At 33.9% G+C, this 21696-nt stretch overlaps 1 pseudogene; it reads right to left on the minus strand.

The window, feature by feature from the left end:
• Nucleotides 1–11614: 11614 nt before the first annotated feature.
• The window catches only part of LOC105297477, a 32175-nt pseudogene continuing 22093 nt past the window's right edge, over nt 11615–21696 (minus strand).

The raw sequence follows: 21696 nt of genomic DNA on the forward strand, positions 1-21696 counted from the left end.
TGTGAAGCACTTCTCAATATGCAAAACAAATATATATAAAAAATAAATATATAAAACAATGAATATATACCATATGGTTAGAGACTGAGAGAGAGCATGAGGAAACTTCTGAGGTAATTTTCTGTTTGGATGCTGGTTACGAGGTGTTTACTTTGCCAAAATTTGTAAACCTATGCACTTACAATTTGTTAATTATATGTATAATAAAATAGTTTTAAAATATTGTTTCCCAGTACTAACTCAGTCCTTTTAATATTACATTCCCAATTATGTGTGGTTATTATATCCTTTGAATTGGATACCATCCTTCTACAAGAAAGATAAAATTTACATATTTGTTAAAGAACAAAAAGTATTTATTTTAAGAAAATTCATCCAGCCAACCAATTATACTTTGAGCATTTGTCTGTCTGTATGTTAGACTTTAACAAAAACTTTACAGGAATATAAATTAAATATTTTCTCTTAGTAGTTATTCATGTCACGATTGTTTATCAGATGGTTACTGATGGCTTTATTTGTTGTCCACTACCATGTGGTAGATACTTCACATATGAGACTTTATTAAATCTTACTATAAAATGAACGGTATTCTTATTTTTGAGATAAAAGTATTAAAGCCTAGCCAAACTACATAATGTCCTCAAAACCATAAGTGATAAATTCAGGGTTGGAAATGAAGTCTGTCTGATTTCAAGTTCACAATCTTTCTGCATTATCTTTGGTCACATTATAACAGAAACAGAGACTGTACCTAGTAGATGCACAAAATAATTATTAAATCTACTTGGAATAAGATGATAGGAAAGGCAGATGAGGTTGATAGTGCTAGAAATATTATACATTCTCCATAAACTAGCCAAGATCATAGATTGTCTGAGTTGGAAGGCATCTTAAAAGTCATCAAATTAAACCACTTTGAATTTCCTTTGAAATCACCTCTAGCAACTGAGATCTTGGTTTCTTATGAGCTAGACCTTTTTATAAACTTTATTACAAAATCGTTTTCTATATTGAGGTTAAATACATTTCTCTGTGTGTTTTATCCATTGGTTCAATTCTGCCTGTTATAGTGATATGAAAAAAAAAAAAAATGTTCACTCACCGTGAACATCAAGCATTCAAAGAAAGTCACTTTTTTTTATTCCTTGAGTCTACTCTCTTGGTTCCTCCAACTGCTTTTAGCATTATCTGATTTTTGAGTCACTTCATCATCCTGATCTTTCCCCTCTGACTGTTTCAATTTGTTTATATCTCCTTTAAAGAATGGTCATATTTAGATGTTGTCTAAAATGCAAAGCAGAGCAAGAACACTTCATTTATCTTCTTCCAAACCTCAAGGTCCTTTCATTGCAACAGAGAATTTCAAGAACCAGAAGGAAATAAACTGCCTTTTTTGTTTAAGATATACTTCACTATAGATCAGTTCCTTGTAAGAACTTAGACAGAGGTAAGAGTTTAACAATTATGATTATAGAATGTGAAAATAGCTCATCCTCAGTTGTACAAAGCAATTGTTATCAGAACTAAATGAAATGACCCAATATAACCCATGTTAGAGTCCTAAACAAAATGCCTAACAGTTAATGTGTGCACACATCTAAGCTGTGTGAACTAGAGATATGTTCTCCTCTCTTTGTCTCAGCTTCCTTACTAATAAAAATAGGTTGAATGGATTAAGTGAAAAAATTATTTAAGTAACAGTGCTTAATAATAAAAGTTTCATTTCCTCTTTCCACAGTTTCCAAAAAGAAACAAATATATAGGGCTAGCTTATTTAAATGGCAGATATGATTATCACTGTCATCATCATCACAGCTAGAATTGTCATTATCATCATCATCATCATCATCATCATCATTGCAAACATTTGTTACATGCTTACTGTGTGCCACTTCCATAGCCCTTTGCATGTTTTATTTTATTTAAATCTTACATTAATTTTCCTGTAGTAGCTATATGTATTAATCTCATCTTACATATGAGAAAATTAAGGTATGGAAAAGTTATTAACTTGACATTCCCAAGTTTACACAGGTAGTAAATAATAATGTACAGTTCCAAAGTACAGGTTCAAGACCCTCATAAATGAAAGATAGCTCTAAATCTATATCTTTATTATCCATACATTTGGGCATACATGCTTGATTTTAATCAAAAAGTTATTGAGAACTTTACTCTGAGTCAAGGATTGTAATAACTAAATATGACTAAGACACAATCTATTCCTCCATGGAGTTCACATGCAAGAGGTGACACTGATGTTAAAGCAGTCAAACCAATATGACAAAGGGAAATTATAATATACTGTGATATGTCCTATGGAATAAGGAAAGCTCATAGAAAAAGTTAATAGTCATGAAAGGTCAGGAGGAAAAAAACCTTCCTAAAAATGAAAACATCAAATGCAGATACCCAGAATCTAGCAAAAGAACTTTCTGGTATTAAGTAATTTTTAAATTGACTTTGAGTAACCAAAACATGGAGCGAATAAAGGGCCCTCGCAAGTGATAAGACTGGAAAGGGTTAACTCTAGACATAATGCTTATGCGTTTTGGACTTTATCCTAAAAGTGATATAGAGTTTCTGAAGAGTTTTTATCATGGAAATAATGTGAATAGTTAGAGGTTTTATAATATCTTTCAGGCAGTGTTGTGAAAATTAGTGAAAAGAAAGAGCAAAAAGTTTGAGGAAAACTGGTGTCAGAGAGGATTAGTAACCTGTGGAATGTCTAAAAATTTTTAAAAAGTGGTTAAGCACTGAAGAGGAAGATAGAAGGGGGCAAGTATGAGACACATTAACAAGAGTGAACCAATTAGATATGGTGACCGTGTGTGTGCATGTGTATGTGTGTGTTTGAGGTGGTGAGGAGGTGAAATAATGGAAAAAAACAGAGATGAGTCCCATTTTGTTAAAATGTATCTATCGTGATGATGCCCATAACCTTATTTTCCTTCTTAAATACAATACCCTGCAGATTTTAGCAGATTAAACCTGATTTTCCCCACCATAGTTTCAATATTTCCCCAATTTTCAGGATAAAACAAACTAGAGAAACAAAATACATAAGCAACTTCAGACTCAGTATGTTTAGATTTAAATCACTTTACCTCATATACAGAATATAGATAGATTAAAAACCCCTGATAACCACAGATCAATTGTTTTTCCTGAGTCAGCCTCCTGTCAAGGCGAAACAGGGAGACAGCGGTCCAGGACTCATCATCAGGTTTCAGGAATTTTGTGTGCTTCTCTCTAACATGGAGCAAAGCCATTGCTAATCAATGATTTCTCACAGATCAGACTTTCATCTTTATGCTCTTATTCACATAACGAGACTCCTACGCCTAAGATCAAGTGTGTATCTCCACATATAATTTTTATTATTTGGTTTTAGTTTTGGCTTCTTTTTCCACATACTTGTTTTTGTTACCTGCTTAGTATTTCAGACCTCTCCTAAAACAGTCACACTTTTGCGCTAGGTCCACACCCCAGGAACAACAACATTGTTACTGATTCTCATCTCAGGGCAGGGAGCCAGTTACTTATTTTTCACACATCCCCCAAACTATCTTTCTGAAGTTCTAAATATCTTATGATTGTCATTTCATGGATTATTCGTTGTCGTGAAAACATCTTGATATGTTTTTGCTTCACAATACTGATCACATATCTGAGAAATTTAGATTATAATACTCCAGATACAGAGTAATGTCTTTTGGAAGCCAAGCTTAACCTATATTCTCAGTACCATTCTGAGTCTAGCACCGAGCTCCAATCTTGTTCTGTATCACCTTGTTATGACTACACAGTCATGCCATGTCATTTTACTCTGAGCTGTGTTAGGGGCCATCTATAAATTGTCTTTTCCCTGGGATAGAGTATCAGATATATAAAATGTCTCTAAATTATAAAAAAATGATATAAAGTATTATTCTGAGTATATTACAGGTAAAAAATATGCTATGATAAGAATCAATAAGAACATTCACATGCCTTGCTTCTTTGCACTTATCTTAAAGGAGACTTTATAAATAGCCACAGTAAAAAGTGTTTGCAAAATAGTTCACTTTAAATTTCTTTAAATTTGAATTCCAATATCATGCGATCTGAAAAAGTTTTCTGCCTCTCGTCAATTCCAAAACACATCTGTTGCTTAGTCCAAAAATATGTTAGAGTACTGGCACGGTTATGGCAACACTGGAACGCTCACACATTGCTGGTGGGAATGGAGAATGGTGCAGCTGCTTTGGAAATAGTTTGGCAGTTCTTCAGAAAGTTAAACATAGAGTTACCATATGATCCAGTAATTCTACTCCTATAAAACATGTGTTTACACAAAAACTCGTATATGAGGGATCATAGCAGCATTATTTGTAATAGTCAAAAAGTAGAAGCAATGCAAGTGTCCATCAACTGGTGAATGGAAAAACAAAATGTGCTATATTGGTACAATGGAATATTATTCAGCTGAAAAGTAATGGGACACTGATATATGCTATAATATGGATGAATCTTGAAAACCTTGAAAATCATGCTAAGTGAAAGAAGCCAGACAAAAATAATGCCAAATAATGTATGATCCCATTTATATGAAATAGCCATAATATGAAAATCCACAGAAACAGAAAGATTAATGTTTACCTAGGGAAGAAGGTGAAGGGAGAACAGGAGTGAATGCTACTGGGCATGATGTTTCTTTTTGGATTGATGAAAATATTCTGGTTACACAACTCTGTAAATATACTAAAAATCACTAAAATTTAAACTTAAGAATAAATTTTATAGTATGTGAATTATGTATTTTTAAAAATAGGGAAGAATAGAGTCAGAGTGCATTATAATGATATATTTGAGAATGTCATAAAGAAAATCACTAGGTTTTAAATTGAACCTTAAAGCATTAAATCAGAAAGTACTAAACATCTATGAGATCCTTTTTTCTTTATGATCACAGTATTTTCTGAAACCTAAAAGTAGTTAACTTCCTAGGAATTTTCAAGGTATTTCAGGACTCTTTCACCTCATATATAGTTTAAAAATTTAAAGACTACTGTGGTTCCACTTATTCTTCCTCTTCTTGCTGGATTTGGATTATTGTTTCAATCTACTGAAGGAACATTATCTAAATTCATCAATTTTCAGAGTTGAAAAAAGAAGTACAATGATGTAATCTTATCCCCTTATTCAAAAGATAGAGAACTTGAGTCTAGAATATGTTAACTGAGCTACTGCGCATTAGTATAAAGTTAGTGGCACAACTGAAATTATGTCATAAGAATTATTATTTTGTTCTTTCAGTACTGGAAATCTTTCCTATCTTTGAAATGTTAATATTCAGTAATCACATATTATAAAGTACCCTTATCCTAATTTGTTAATTAAGTATAATAATTAGGTCAATGCTCCAGGATGAGGATTAAGATGCATGCTTTGGCCTCTGTCCACATCCTGACCTCTTTCCCTGAATTCTCCCCCTCAGTCATTCTCCAGCCACACATTGGCCTTCTTGTTCATTTTCTAAGATCTAAGTATTTTCCACCTTAGAGACTTTATATTCAATATTTCCTCCACCTGGAAAGTTCACTGCCTAGAACCGATAGGTTCCTTCATGTCATTCATACGCCTGCTCAGGGGCCTTCCCTGACAACCTAACCAAATATTAATCCCTCACCACCTCAGTCCCACCCTTTCCTTTCTAGCCTCTCCCTCTGCAATATTTTTCTTTACAGAACTTATCATTATCTGGTTGTTGTTTTTTTTTAATTTAATATGCTGGGGTTTTTTTTTTAATATATTGCCATTCTCTCTCACCAGAACATAAGTTCCTTTAAGGGAAGAACTTTGCCTCTGTATTTCTATATCTCCAACACTTAGAACCATACTTGACCCATCTCAAATTATGTACATATATATACACATATATGTAATAAATATATATTCATACATATATATACACATATATATGTTGAAAAAATAAATTAAGTAGAATTGGTCATTTTTTATCTTATAAATAATAGAAGGCTACAGATTGAGATTTTTAATATATTTTCTGGCAAAGGATGGTTATTTTGTGTTACAAATTTAGTTACTTGTTTCTATTATGAAGGGGCCAGAAAAAGAAAGGCCAGAATTGGTTACTGAGAGTCACTGTGAAATCTGTAATTGCAGATTTTCATGCCTAAATTAGAATTCTACCTGTATGCTTCTTAGTAGCTGATAAGATGAGGTTTTCTGTCTTGAGATGCTGTTAATGTGATATACGTATTTTCACTCTTTCCCATAAATTAATGCGACAGACAATGAAGCTATTAGATATACAAATAGTGCTTAATAATATCAAATAAGAGTAAATAAAAATTCAACTTATTAAAGCATTCTATTATTCTCAGGGTTTTCCATAATGCATAGATGTCAAATGCTAATTAGTGCTACTGTTTTATTGTTGAGTTGTCACAGCCATGGTAATTTTACTGTTTATATGAGAGCAGCAGGCTGTACAATCTTTCTGTCAATTGTTTTTATAATTAGTGACAGATTGGATTATTTTTTGATTGGAATTAATTTGTTCCCTAGTCCGTTCCTACTGGACATGTTTTATATAAACATGCTAGCATCAGTTATGTATTAAAAAGAGATTGCTTTGCCCTGCAAACTTAGCCCTAAAATACTCCTTAAAAAATGGAGATTCAGTATTGACCACAAATTGTGACTCAAATTGATGAATATTAGGAATCTCTCTTCCAAAGAATGTATCTCAACAACTTTCTAATGTTGATAATTCTTCAAATAATGTTTTTCAAATGATCTTTTTTAGATGCAAAATTTCTTTAAAAAGTTACAGCTTGGTAAAAGTTTAGTAGCACATAGACCACTTTCCTAAAATGAGAGTATCAGGTTGCATGAATCATTGCATATTTACAGGTTTGGATATGGGAACAGCAGTGCTACTGTATTAGTTTGCTAAGGCTGCCATAACAAAGTATCACAAATTGGATTGCTTAAAAACCAGAAATTTATTGTCTCAGTTCTGGAGACTAGAAATCTGAAATCAAAGTGTTGACAATATTGGTTGTCTCTCAGGCCTTTAATGAAAGGCTCTGTTATAGGCCTTTCTCCTCGGTTTATAGGTGACTATCCTTCCCCTGTGTCTCTTTACATTATCTTCTCTCTATGTGGATCTACCTCTAAATTTTCTCTCTTTAGAAGGACATTAGTCATATTGGATTTGGGGCCTACCCTAATTCAGCACGACCTCATCTTAACTAAATACATATACATCAACTCTATTTCCAAATAAAATCACATCCAAGGTAGTGGAGGTTTGGAATTCAGCATATGAATTTTGGGGGAACACAATTCAACCCATAACACTACTACTAATAATTAACTCTTAGGTGTTTAATATTATATTTAATCCTTTATGAGAAATGTAATATTATTCTAACTTTGCTAATGAGATTAAAAGAGTGATTTGACACAGAGTCTATTACCTACTGAGGTTAGAATTACTTCTGACTCCAAACTTACTAATGACTTTTCATTATACCACTGAACACTTTTACTGAACTTCAACAGCATTGCCATATTGGCCAAGGCTAATTGCTGAATATGCTGAAATACAATCTAATAATGAAGTGATGGCTCTATAATGTGTTGAATCATTTACTTTTAAAATTATTGGTTATCTTTGTTTTTTTGGGGGGGTAATTACTGCAAAAACCTAGAGGTTTAAAATAACCACCATTTTATTATATATTATGATTTGTGGGGCACTCAGATGGCTAATTATTCTGTTTGAGTTCACTCAATGGTATTTAGCTGACAGTCGATCTGATCTGGAGAATTCAAAAAACTCTCATTCATATGTCTAGAATCTTAATGGGGACAACTGGAAGCCTGAGCTCAGACCCTCACCCTTCAGTCTCCCTCCAGAACTTCCAGTCTGAAGTTCTGTTCAGCAGGATAGTTGGACTTCTTCCATGATGGCCCAGGACTCCAAAAGTGAGTATACCAAGAGGCCAAGGCAGAAGCTACAGGACAACTGACCTAGTCTCAGAAGTCATACAGGCTTACATGGGATACATTTAATTTATCAAAAGTGATCATCTAAGATTTAAGGGGACAGGGCCAAAAAATTTCTTGGAGGTATAGTTCACTTGGGAGCCATGTTAAATAATAACTACTGAAAAATTAGAGGGGTCTCAAAAACCACCTAGTTCAGTTTTCGATCTTATTAAAGATACCAGGAAATGAAAGTTTTGATGCTTTTTGTATAATATCATAAATATTATAGTGTTAAAATAAATATTTGATAATGAGTTTAATGATATTTATCTGATCTTAGATTCTAGTATTTATAATTATAGAATTAATAAATAGAATGTTTTATCCATTGACTTATTTTTATTTCAATAAATTTTAAAAAGATCTTAATTACTTGATTACAGACTTAAAGAACCCAACTATTAGAATACAAGCCATCTTTTGAAAACATAGAGAAAAGATGAATTATTTTTATTCTCAAATTTTGATTTTGAGATATTAGAGACCTTGAAAGATGACGTAACTTCTTCAAGATCACGTCTGTGATAGAGGATAGGCCTCACTAAAGCTTACGCTGGTCCCTAATCAAACTATGCTGCTCTCTGCTACTTCACCAGCAAATTTTGCAGCAATACAACATAGTATGGTGGTTAAGTATAGACTCAGGATCCAAGTATTTAGCTTCACAACTCTGGTTGTGATCATTAGAAATTTAGTTTATTTCTCTGGGTCTCAGTATTATATGGGATCCTCATTATACGGGATTAATATTACTATCTTCCTTACAAAGATCATGTGAGGGTTTAATATATGAAAAGAACTTAAGGTAATGCCTAGGACATGGTAAATGCTACATAAATATTTACTGTAATTATTATATTCACAAAAATATATAATTATTGACACACTTTAATAGAAGGCCTCTCTCTTCTCCTCCACTCTTTGATTTTAGAAAAGCTTGTTATGTAAAATTATTTAATAATATTAATTATATAACTTTAATATGGAATATAATTTATATACATCATTTTAAATATATTAGATAAAATCTATAGCATACACATGGAACCATGGACTTTTAATTCTAGAAAAACTTTTCTAAAATTCTAAACAAACTTTTCCTAAATTTTTATTTAGGATAAGGCAAATAATGCCCCAAAAGAATAAGTAATTTAGCCAAGTCTACATTGTGTACAAAGGACAAACAATATCTATTTCTTAATAAATCAGTAATATTGTTATCTCTATTTCAAATTTCAGATCAAATTGTAACTTCCTTTATTTACATTTAAATGGAAACTTGCATATCAAAATTTTTCCTTGACTTTTATGGTTATTCTGAAATGCATAGTATCTTGAGTAATTAATAAAACTTATTATATTGTAGCTGACACATTAGGAAACAGAAAGACATTAGAAGTGTGGAATATATTGAGAAACACATGCCAAAGTAAGTGACAGCTCAGCACATGACTGTGCTGTGCCCTCTGCCAAACAAGCATCTCGCATCTGTGCTGAGGAAGATTGCTGACTGACACAATGTTGCTAGAAAGAGTAGTGTGAGTGTTTTGTCTCTCAAACACATGCTGTGGAACTGAGAATTATTGAACTTTAAAAGCCAATTGTTGAGTTAAATAATTGCTTGAGAAGCCAGAGCTGTTGGAAGAACAGCAGTTCATTAAGGCAAACATCTCATAGACTGAGAAAGCATGTATACAGCGGGGGAGGATTTATGCAGCCAGAGAGTAAAATCTGTACACTAGAAGCACTGTATAGCTTTCAAAGAAATGGGAACCCCAGCGTTCAATGAGGAAGACATAACTATTAACCAGCTCCCACTGGTTGACTCAAGTCGGCCAGCTCCTTTCTAAGGCTGTTTGTGTTTCTGGCTGAGTCAGGAATGATACATATGCATTGCCATTTTTTTTTTTTTTTTTGAGATCAGAAAACATGTGATTTGTTCATATCTACATTGTCAGTGCTTACTTAACATGCCTGGCACACAATAGATGTGAAAAAAGTAAAGGTTGAATGACAGCACTCAATACATTAGAAGACTTAGAATGTTAAGAGATGAACTGGACTGAAGATTTAGGTTCCAGTCTGACTCCCATCCTTATAAAATGTGACCATGCACAAGATGCTTAACTTCTCCAAGTCTCAGCATCTTTTCCTATAATGTAATAGAAGTGGAGGATAACACCTTTTTCATAGAGATTAAATGAGGTGAACAAATTCTAATACATTTTAAACATCTAGAACAGAAGACGAAATACATTAGTTCAATCCACCCTACAAAACTCCACCTCTTCCTCTGCTATCATATGAAATAGGAAGTAGAATTATTCCATAGTAAATTCAAGCTCGGAAATTATGAGAATGTTGATTTTGATTAAATATAAGGAAGATGGTTCTAAAGATTATTGTTATCAAGTAGAGGATAAGATCACCTCAAAACAAAAAAGATCTTTTCCTGTACCTGGACTAAATTTAGAGAATGGATGATTAAGAAAGCAAATTTCTACCATGTAAAGCAGATGAGACTGGATACTCTCCAAGATTATTTCTAATCTGAAGATTGTATTTACTTAAACTTAACTGATAAATGCTTTTAAAAATCCCTTTTTTCTAAATTTTATGCTTTGATATCTTGAGCTATTTGACATAAATGAGCTACATATTAGCCTTAAAATAAACCAGAAACATGCTGTAATATGATGTTCTATAGGTTTGCAATAAGACAGATCTCTCTTGGATCGCAGTCAATAGCATTTAGATTCTAAATCTAAAGCTAAATGCTATTAGATTTATAAAAAAGAGCTTATTAAAAGACACTTTCTCTTATAAGGTGGTGTTCCAGAATGTGTTCTCATCATGTTTGTTGACATCAGGGTCCCAGAGCGATCCATTGTTAACAAACACATTAATTAGTAATTATGTAATACAATGATTACAGTTAGCTTATTAATTAAGTCCTTAACATTGAAAAGTATGCTATATAATGTCTTGAATAATTTTATAAACATTTCAATATGATTTCTCAATGCAAATTTCAACTTATGGTTTTGGGTTGAAATACGAAGTCTATATATTCATAAGAGTATCATGTCACCACACACAAAACAATTTCTAAAGTTATAACTATTACTGTGATATTTGATATTTTATTGTATTTAAAGTTAAGTGCTTTAGTGTATAGCATGAAAAGAGTATCAAGAGTAAATAGCAATCATCAGAGTTTCTCAAAGTTTGTTCCAGAGAAAACCATATTACCAACATTAGAATTACATGGCATGCTTAATAAAAATTCAAACATCTCAGCTTTTCCCCAAAACTGTTGAATAATAAATTCTGGGCTAGAGGCTAGGAACCTGTATTTTTGCAAATACCACTCATGACTCTTATAAACACCAAAGTTTTAAAATTCATCTTAATAAAATACAGCTATGGACAATATAAGATAACATAAGCAGATTGTGTTTTTTTGTTTTGTTTTGTTTTTCACTTTTAGAAACTATTTATTTTCTGTCAATCTTATCTCTATTTTAAGAGTCTGTAGAAGAATAGCTTAAGAACATTCAGTGGTCATTCTTTTCCATTCAGTGGCCTGAGCAGTGGGGACCGAAGAGCAGTCCTCAGCGGCAGGCTAAGAACTCCAGTCTTCAGTAAGAAACCTCCTAACAGGCACAGAGGGCACCTGAACACCTTCAGACCAGACTGTGACTTCAGGTTGAGCAGCAGTGAACTCGGGCGCTGGAGCAGTCCATTCGCCCTGAAATTCCTCCTTGGTCACAGTCTTTTCAGCAGTGGCCTGCTATTCCTTTTCAATCTCTTCAGTATCTCTGTAGTATAGATCAGGTATGACCTCCGGTGGGTGTTCATGGGAGATGGTGTAATGTATGCACAGAACTTCTCAGACAAGCATCCACCACATCAGACTGAGTGAGCTCCTTTGCTGTTGCAAGTGACGGCAATGTCCACATAGCGCAGAGAAGAGTCTGTGTTACACAGAGCAATGGTAGGCAGGTTAACATAAGATGCCTCTGTGAGAGGCTGGTGATTGGCCCTGGGATCGATAACTACCAAAAGTCTCTACTCCCAGAAGGTTGCTTGGATTTGGTTAATAAGTTTCCAGGTGTGAAGTGGCCAATGATAGAAGAGGCTGCAGTGGCAGCAGCAAACTTCAGCACAGCTTGCTGGCCAATATCCTGGACAGTATGACACTGACATCAGCTGGATGTTCAATGGCAACAATGGCACGAGCTGCCAGCAGATTTTCCCACGTTGTCTTCAAATTTATGATGTAGATGTCATCACTTTTCCTTTTGTAGATGTACTGTTCCATTTGAAAGCCAAAGTTGGTGCCACCTGAGTGGGTTCCTGCTGCAAGGAATTTGAGAACATCCTCCTCCTTCATTTGTAGGATATCCAGGGTTCCGGATGTTGTGAGTTTCCCTTTAAGTTATGTGGGAACCTAGAACAACACTGTATGGGGCCGTCTCTGGGTAGCTTGGAAAGGAACAGATTGTGTTTTAAACTATGACTCATATGGCCAGGTTTCCAAGGTAATGTAAATGACTAAAATAGATTCTAAACTGAAAATATCATTTTGGAGATATACACTCTTGCAGCAGAAGCAAAGTAGAAGTTTGTCTAAGCAAAGGACAGTGTACGAGGAGAGGGGCTATCACCTGAGAGACCAAGAAAAAATTAATTACTATGGGGGTAGTGAGAAGACAGGCTAGCTGCAAAGTTGAACTTGCTACTTCTGAGAGCCATCAAGTTAAAGTTGAAACTTAAGTTTTGTTGATTGTTTAGCATATAGTTACTTAAAGTGCTATATTACAGAATTACAGCATCATAGAACTAGAAGAGATCTCAAAAGTTACCAAGTTCAACCTTTTATTATTATTAAATCAGCATCAAAAATCTTTGATATATTAAAGTCTATTTGTTTGAAATTGAAATTTTCCCAACTCAGCTCGGTGTCCATAGTCAAGTGTTTTTTATGCAAATATAAAGATAGATGAATATAAAGATTGTGTTAGGTGGATGGGAGGGAGAGAGAGAGAGAGAGAGGGAAGGAGAGAGTGGAAGGAAGGGAGGAAGCAAGACAGTCCTAATTTTCTTTAGGTGTGGCTATCTATAAAATTCTTTCTTTGCTTTCTAAATGCATATAGAAAATGATGAATTTTATAGAAAACTGAGAGTCACATCTGGCAAGCTATTTTTGATTTACTGAGCTGGGAATAGATGCAAAAACACTTCCTCTTACAGACTTATATAATCCATCATTTGTTGCTTTCCTTTTCACATCAGCATTGGTTTTACATTACTAAGCATTCCCCGCCCCCCCGTTTTCCAGCATTAGAGGAAGTCACAAAGCAATTTAGTTCAATTTTAAATTCAATAAAATTAAGGATATATTTATTAAGCAGCCGTTCTCTGCTAGTACTTTTCTAGGTACTGCAGCAAAGCCAGTACCTAGTAATTTTACTTGGAATCTTCTGCCAGCATATAAGAAATAATGGACTAACAAAATAGACTTTTCAAGAATTTGGGCTGAATGCAAATAGTCATAAGGCTCAGAGGTGGGAAGGGGCACTCAGTGTTAGCAGGAAGATCCAGAAAAGTCTTTGTGCTAGAGATGGACACATGAGCTGACTTAAGATTTGATAGACACCGAATAATTCTTCACCACTTCCATGGGGAAAAAAATGACTTGAAAGTTGGAATGAACACAATTGTACTGGGACTGTTAAGGAATAGTTTATGACAGAGAAGACTGAATGCCAGGCTTTTATATGTTCCAGCTACTCAGCAAGAATGTAAGGCTTTTGAGTATAAGACTAGGAAGGTAAAACTGATAATGGAATGATGATGGATTTTGGAGTCAGAAAAACCTCATGCTCAATCTTGTCCTTGAAATAACCACTAATACTACCGAGTAAATGTTCTTTGAGATTGGGTTTCTTTATAACAATGGGAATAACGAACCCTTTCTTGGAGAGTAGTAGCTAAGACTTAAAGAGATTAATATAGTATACAGCAAAATAATAAGCATTCCAAAAATATGAACTTTCTTGGTGTCAAGTATACATTCTGCATAAGAGTTCAGTATCTGTGATGTGGTTGGTAGGAGGATGATACTGTCAGTTGTGGAACATCAGTATATATTTTTTCAAACATGTTAGGTACTGAAATCATGAAAATAGATTAAATCATGCAAGAGGAATATGTAGAATGAGAAGTACATTAAACATAGAAACACAGGAGGACATTTACAGAGTGGGAAACGGAAAAGAATCTCATCAAGAAAGCAGAGAATCTCACCAAGAAAGCAGAGAATAAGTGGTCAGAAGTATACAAGTATATGCCTAGAAAGGCATAGCAATTTTTAAAGCAAGTGAATAGAAAATGTCAAGAAGTAAAGATTTTCAACAGAATTTAATATGTTGGAGTAACCAAAAATTATAAATATTGAAGTTTTTGCTGAATGGAGGTCATCATTGAGCTTCAGGAGATGAGCTTCACCTGCACTGTTGGGAAGTGAAATCAAACTGCAGGAGGCTGAGGAATGAATGGAAGCTGAGGAAGTGGCGACAGTGAGTTCCCACTGCTCTTCAAGGCTTTGACTGACAATAGGAGAGAGGAAGCAAAGTAATTAGAAGAGATGCTGTATTTAAAGGTGGATGGAGATTCAGCAGCTTGAAGCAGAGGTGTGGACCAAAAACAGGTTTCCACAGAGTGAGCTGAGGATATTTAGAGGGAATAAAGCAGAAAGTGAATTGGGATATTTACAATCTACATTAAGTTCAGTGGTGGGAATTACAGATCTTTACCACGGATCACAGGAAACATGACCGAATTTTCTTAGATAAATCGTGGTGGACCTGGGGAGGAAGAAGAGTAAGGAGGAAAAGAGGCATGTAGGATGTTTTCTTTGCTGGAATAAATATCAGCAAAAAAGAACATATTAGGCACAGAGTTTAATTGTAAATATAAACTCTTTTAAAATTATTTAGTGCCTGCATAATACCCACAGCAAAAATCAAGAAAAGAAAGGGAGGAATTTCATTTTAAATGAGCAGTAAATTTAAAAAAAAAAAAAAAAAGACTTCAATACATGTTTCCTTCTCTACTCAGCTCAGGTTGTAAAACCTACAACCTTGTCATTCAGGGAAGAGCTATTATAGTGTTGCTTTGAGAAAAATAAAAGCTTAGGCAAAGTGCCCATTTAGTGATATATTACCTAAAAGAAGTTGGAAAGAACCACGAAACATGAGAGAATTCTATCATGTGAACACTAAAATACACACACACACTAAAATAAGGAAGAGATCAAAGTAAAACAGGCATCATATTTGAAATTTCTGTCATATAAATTGCACAACAAAAATCTGACCATTCGTTTTCACTAAAATATTCAATTTCTTTTTCAGAAGCAACTGTGACACTGAACCTCAGGCAGGATTCCACTTGGTTTATTACAGTTTGCTTTCCCATTCACTAACTTTTATTCAAATTTCTTTACTTCCTGACATATCATGTTTTTCATTATGTTGATGTTCTCTTGGAAATAGTTGTTTTCCTAGATTCTAATGATGTCTGTGCCAGCAGCTGCAAGCTCACAGAGAATACAGTGAGTGTGTATGCACAGTACAAAATTCCTCCAATTAGGACTGGTGCTTAATTGGCAGGATTACTGTCAAGTAGCATGACCACTGCATTATATTTGAATCTGAATTCCATGTAAATGTAGATATTTAGGAGCTTATTAGAGAATTTGCATGAAAGTTGAAAGAGAAAATAGTTCCTGTGTTTGAGGGAAACAAATCTGACTCAATTTTAACATTATTCCTTTAAACCACTTGAGCAGCAAACTGTTGTAGCAAACTAGTTATGTGCATAGGCTCTGGAGTTAGTCATGGATAAAAATTCTAGCTATGAATCTTGGGAAGCCGTGTGATCTTAGACAAGGTTCTTAAAGCCATCTGAGCCTCCATTTTTCTATGTGTAAAATGAGGATAATTAAAGTGTATACCTCATAGGGTTGTTTAAAGTGTAAATGAAATGATAAATGTCAAGCATTAAGCATAGTGACTGTCAGTAAGTTCTCAATGAATTGTAGCTACTATGATTATTCAGTCAAGGATAAGAAAGATGTTTCAGGTTTCTTAATTCAATGTTATGCATTATAGATTTTAGGGTCCTTATGGACATGATGATGCTTATGGTGGTCAGTGTTTTCAGAAGCAGGGGCATCCACATATCCTCATACAGTGGAATAATCAACAGTTTTCCTCATTAATTATGATGAAGAACCACTGCTGCCACAAAACTGCCATGGTCTGATTTTACTTGCTAGCCTAATCAAACTCTCATTACCTACACTGATGCTCCTTCCCTCACCAGGAGCTCAATGTCAAGATGATTAGATAATCCTCACACAGACGATAGTCAGACTTGATGGCAATTACCAGTCGTCTTCTGACAGGATGATACTTCTCATCCAGCACTTCGGACTTGGCAACCTTATTTCCCCTTAGAATTTCTAGTGACTATTGGTCTCAATGCTTACACTTTTGCCATCTCAGCTACCCTACATATCTGTCTCTAAACTCTACAAAGGAAAATCCTCAACAATCTCTCTGTACCAACACCACTACCACACTGTTACTGCTTTCATTATGGCGAGAGAAGAAATGCAGAAATTAAAACACCCTTAAACGAAGGTCCTCATTTGCTTATCCAAAATGGGATAAAAATTTACATAGTTTGCTGGTACAGAACTCATCCAAGCCATACAGCAAGACCAAACCCAACAAGTGAATGCAAGAGTTGGCAGAGTTTCCAAAAATGGTTGTTATGTCTCATGTACCTCAGACCATTTCCATCATAAATATTGGTGCCGACTTCCAAAAAGTCAGGAAGACTGAGATGCCATTCTCTATGTCCACCATAGAGGGAAGAGCCCATTTGGAGCCTCATTCTAATATAATGAAAAATAGATATCTATCACATGAATTACATCTAAGATCTTTTCCCCCCATAAATGTTTATTTGTTCTATTTGGCCTAAAACTATAAGGGGATCTAGATGAGCTTAAAAACTCTGTACAGTTGCTCTTCATCTTATGGTGGAATTACATCCTGATAAACCCATCCCGAGCTGAAAATATAATCAGTTGAAAATGCATTTAATACAGCTAAACTATTAAACATCATAGTTTAGCCTAGCCTACCTTAAATGTGCTCAGAACACTTACGTTAGCCTACAATTGGACTATTATCTTGAGTTTCAAGAGCAATTGCCTTCTTCTTCTCGTCATCAGGAACAAAAGACATAGATGGTGTTTTGTAGACATGGTGGGATGCAAAAACGCAAAACACAATATCCAAAATATGCTGGCAGCACAGTGTCCTGTGGTGTATCAGTTATTTACCCTCATAATCGCGTGGCTGACTGGGAGTTGCAGCTCACTGCCACTGCTCAGCATCATCAGAGGTTATCTTACAGCAGCAGTCTCACATTTTTTGGCACCAAGGACTGGTGCTCCTGTGAGATTCTAATGCCTGATAATGTGAGGTAGAGCTGAGGCAGTGATGCTAGCGCTGGGCAGCAGCTGCAAAAACAGATGAAGCTTCACTAGCTCGCTCACTCATTCACTCATTTCCTGCTGTGTGGCCCAGTTCCTAATAGGCCTTGAACCAGTACCAGTCCGTGGCCCAGCGGTTAGGGAATCCCTGTCTTACAGCATATTGCTAGCCTAAAAAAGATCAAAATTCAAAATCTGAAGTTTGGTTTCTATTGAATATGTATTTCTTTTGCATTATTGTAAAATTGAAAAATCTAAAGTCAAACTATCATTAAGTCTGAGACCTTCTGTATTATTAATGATAAGTGGGTCCCAAGTCAGAGAGTTGGGGTTGCTGAGTGAAAGAGTTGTGTGAAAGATTATTGTGCTCCCTTTTTCTGTTCACCAGAGTATTTCCCAAGACTCTGCCTAACTTCAGTACTTTAAGAATGTTTATCATTTCTAAGAAACTCAATGTCAGAGAAGATTAGAGGGAAAAAATTAAGCAGAAAAGACAAATATTAAATTTAGAGCCTAAAATTACTGCATGTATCAGTTATGATTACAAGATTGATATGTAGATACAAAGATTAGATAGATGATGATAGATGATAGATGATAGGTAGGTAGATAGATAATAGGTAAATGGTAGATAGATGATAGATCTATGGATAGAAATATAATTATGGCTGTAATACTTGAGATTTATTTTTTTGTTGTTGTGATATTTAAAGAAATTATCTTAAAAATATTCCAAAACTAATTTGCATGTTGGTATAACTATCATTTTACCAAGTGACAAATGACATTCTTTATGACAAGCTTGAAAATTACTTTTAAGTTAGTCAATAGTAATCTGGAATCTCTCAGGCCTTCCTACATTATTTACAAAACTGTCACCCAATATTATAAATAATGTGTGTAAAATTTAATTTTTTAGAGAATACTCTGGAATACTATGTCATACTCTAACATGCTTCTACATTTATTATATGTGGTAATTGGCCTGTTGTGATCTGTGTTATTCTTAAGGAAATTTTAATGATTTATATTGTTTCTTAACTTTATCATATAAAATCTTACTATACATAATATACGGAAATAACAAATCTCATTTTTTTTTGTACAAAATTAGTTAATACTTTTCCCCAAAGAAAATTCTTCCTTTCGAGCAATGAACATTTTAGAACTTCTAGAGTTCCCCCTGTTGGTTACCTACCACAAATCTTTGTTTTCCCTCTGCTTTCTAGTGTCATCCAGGTTTTATTCAGCTATCCACCCTTTTCTTTACATGAATAGGGGGAAACAACAGAGAGTAGATCAGGATGAGCCTAAGACGATCATGTTGATTTCACTGCATTTTTAAGTAATTGATTTAGGATTGGGTATGAGATTCTGTCCGATAAGACATAAGGACAAATCTAATAGGAAACTGCTAAAACGAGTCCTTTACTCTTAATAAAGAGATAAAGTAAGAGACAACCCTTTTTTGTACTTTGTCTATTGTCTTATTTAGATGTGACACTTGCAACTGCTAAAATCAGTTAAGAGTAATGCTATTTAATGTAAGAGGGTAAATCTATGACATGCTGGGCCTGGGGCCTACTCATCCTCTACATATTTTCTTATATAAGGTAATAAATGTCTGCATTATTTAAACCATTTTTAGATGAGCTTTTATTATACTTTAAAAATCCAATTCCTTGACCTTTATAATTCAGTGAAAAGGCTACCCAAATTGCAAACTCAAGAGATTACATTTAGGTTAGCTGCAGCAGAAAACAAATTGGATGATGGAGGTGAACATTAGCTATAATTAAGAACTCAGAGTACACTTGGCAATTTCAGTAAATCTAACATTTCTAAGTGTTTATGTCACTTTGGTTTCTTAAAAGTCAAGCAGCTTCAGAAATACCTAAATCTTGGTATGGTGATAAAAACATTTCTGTTCATTCGTCAAGATTCATTTTAGCCCAACTCTAGTTCAGTAGAGTATATCAATGATTACATAAAACAGGATTTAACATTCAGATAGAATTTAAACAAGAAGTTCCTAGCATTCAGGAATTTATATTCTAGCTTGAAAAATAAATATGAACTAATCATTTAACATGATAACAAACAAAATGCCATCAGATAATAATTACTCAAAGATGTGTCAATAACTATAAATGCTATGGGAGTACAGGGATATCAATGAGAGAAACAGACGTCTATAAAAGTGCCATAATGGGGGCAGATATTAGACAATAGAAAGTGGAAAACTGACTATAATTTGTAATACATGATATGAAGGTAGAAAAATAAGAACACTATGATAGAAGTATCACATAGTATGGGAATGTTTCCTGTCAGTTTCCACAAATAAAACCAACATTCTTCCAGTCATGTGGATTGGAAGTCACTTCTCTGTTTTCTTAGTTTTCTACAGTCAGTTTATTGAGTTATATCAGTTCTCTCTCCATGGTTTCTTTCATGGAAGATGAGCTTATATTGTCACAACTGTTCTGCTACAGAAAATGTTTCAACTACAGAAATCTTCTTAACTGGACTTTCTGCCTCCAGTCTGTATGGCTTTCCGTCCTTCTGGTTATTCTCAAGATAACATTTTTAAAATACTGATATTAGTTTATTTATTTTTTCCTCCTTAAAACCTCCTCTAAACTGCTGTTGTTTTCAAGAAAGGATATAGAGTTAAAAAGTATAATAGCTTCTATTAAAAGCCTTACAGTCCCATAGGAAATTACAGAAAACACAAATATATGTACAATAAATTACTAAAGAGTTTTTGATAGAATTTTGCTCTTAGTAGAAGTTAGCTCTGTGATTGACCAACATAAACTCTCCCCAGAGAAAGCTGTTTGTTAACCCTCTCCACCCAAAGTATTTTGCACTTCCTTATCACCACACCTTTCCACAGAACATTTCTCCTTTCTGGAAAATGTATGCTACCCAATTCATTAATTAATCTTTATATATTATTCTTCAAGATTTACTCAGAATTTATTCTTCTTTTCATTTTATAACTTCTTTAAACATTCTTAAAATGAATTCAAGCCTCTTCCTAGTCATTCACAGTGCTAGGAAGCATTGCACTTTAGGGAAAAGCCCTTTCTACTTATAAAAGTTTGAATTATCAGCATGGACTTGCTTAAATGGAACCAAAATTTTCTTTTCTCTATTAGGTTTAGTTAAATCTTATAAATAAAGCAACATTAAATAAAATTTTTCTTGTATATAACAATTGTTCAAATATCTGAAAATATTATCATGACATTCTTGTATTTTCTCTTTTCCTGATCAGGTATTAATAATGGATTTATTTGTTTCCCAAATGACATTCTTTCTAGACTCTTCTAGAAATTTGTTGCGGAATTGTTAACTTTTCTTGTAAAATAAAAATGATGACTAGGACAACTATTTTTGGCTATGGAAGATGAGCTTATATTGTCACAACTGTTCCAAACATGACAACTAGGAAAATTTCATAAAGTAGTTTATATGCCACCTATTTGAAGACTTGTGAGAGCTATGAAAACAAAGGACTTAAGGGAAAATATCAATGAATTGACTAATGTAAAAACACAATGTATTAAATCTCCTAAGACACAGAAAGAACTCCTCATGGAGTAATAGTTTTCTGCCTCATATTATATATTTTTTAAAAAACCTGAAACATCAATGATTTAAATATCTGCCTTAAAAAGTTAAGAAAAAACTAGTACCTTTAATACAAAGTCACTAATAGCAGAAAATAAATATAAAAGAGAGAATTAACAAAGTCATAATGTTGTTTTTTGAAAAGACAAAATGATCCCCATACCACTTTATGAAGACTATATATTTGGATCAAAATCTGAGAACAGTATATGAAAGGAAAATTACCAGGCAATCTCTCATAAACAGAGATGTAATCATCCTAAACAAAGAATAACAGCCCAAATTCAGCAAAGTATAAAATGAAAATGTGTATATATAATGTATATAAATAATATGTAATATATATACCTACCATAGATTTTCATAAATATAATCCATTAGAAATATAGCTTTATAAAAACCACCACATGCAT

This window comes from Pteropus vampyrus, unplaced genomic scaffold, assembly GCF_000151845.1.
Source record: "Pteropus vampyrus isolate Shadow unplaced genomic scaffold, Pvam_2.0 Scaffold139, whole genome shotgun sequence".
In the NCBI taxonomy this organism is placed as follows: Eukaryota; Metazoa; Chordata; class Mammalia; order Chiroptera; family Pteropodidae; genus Pteropus; species Pteropus vampyrus.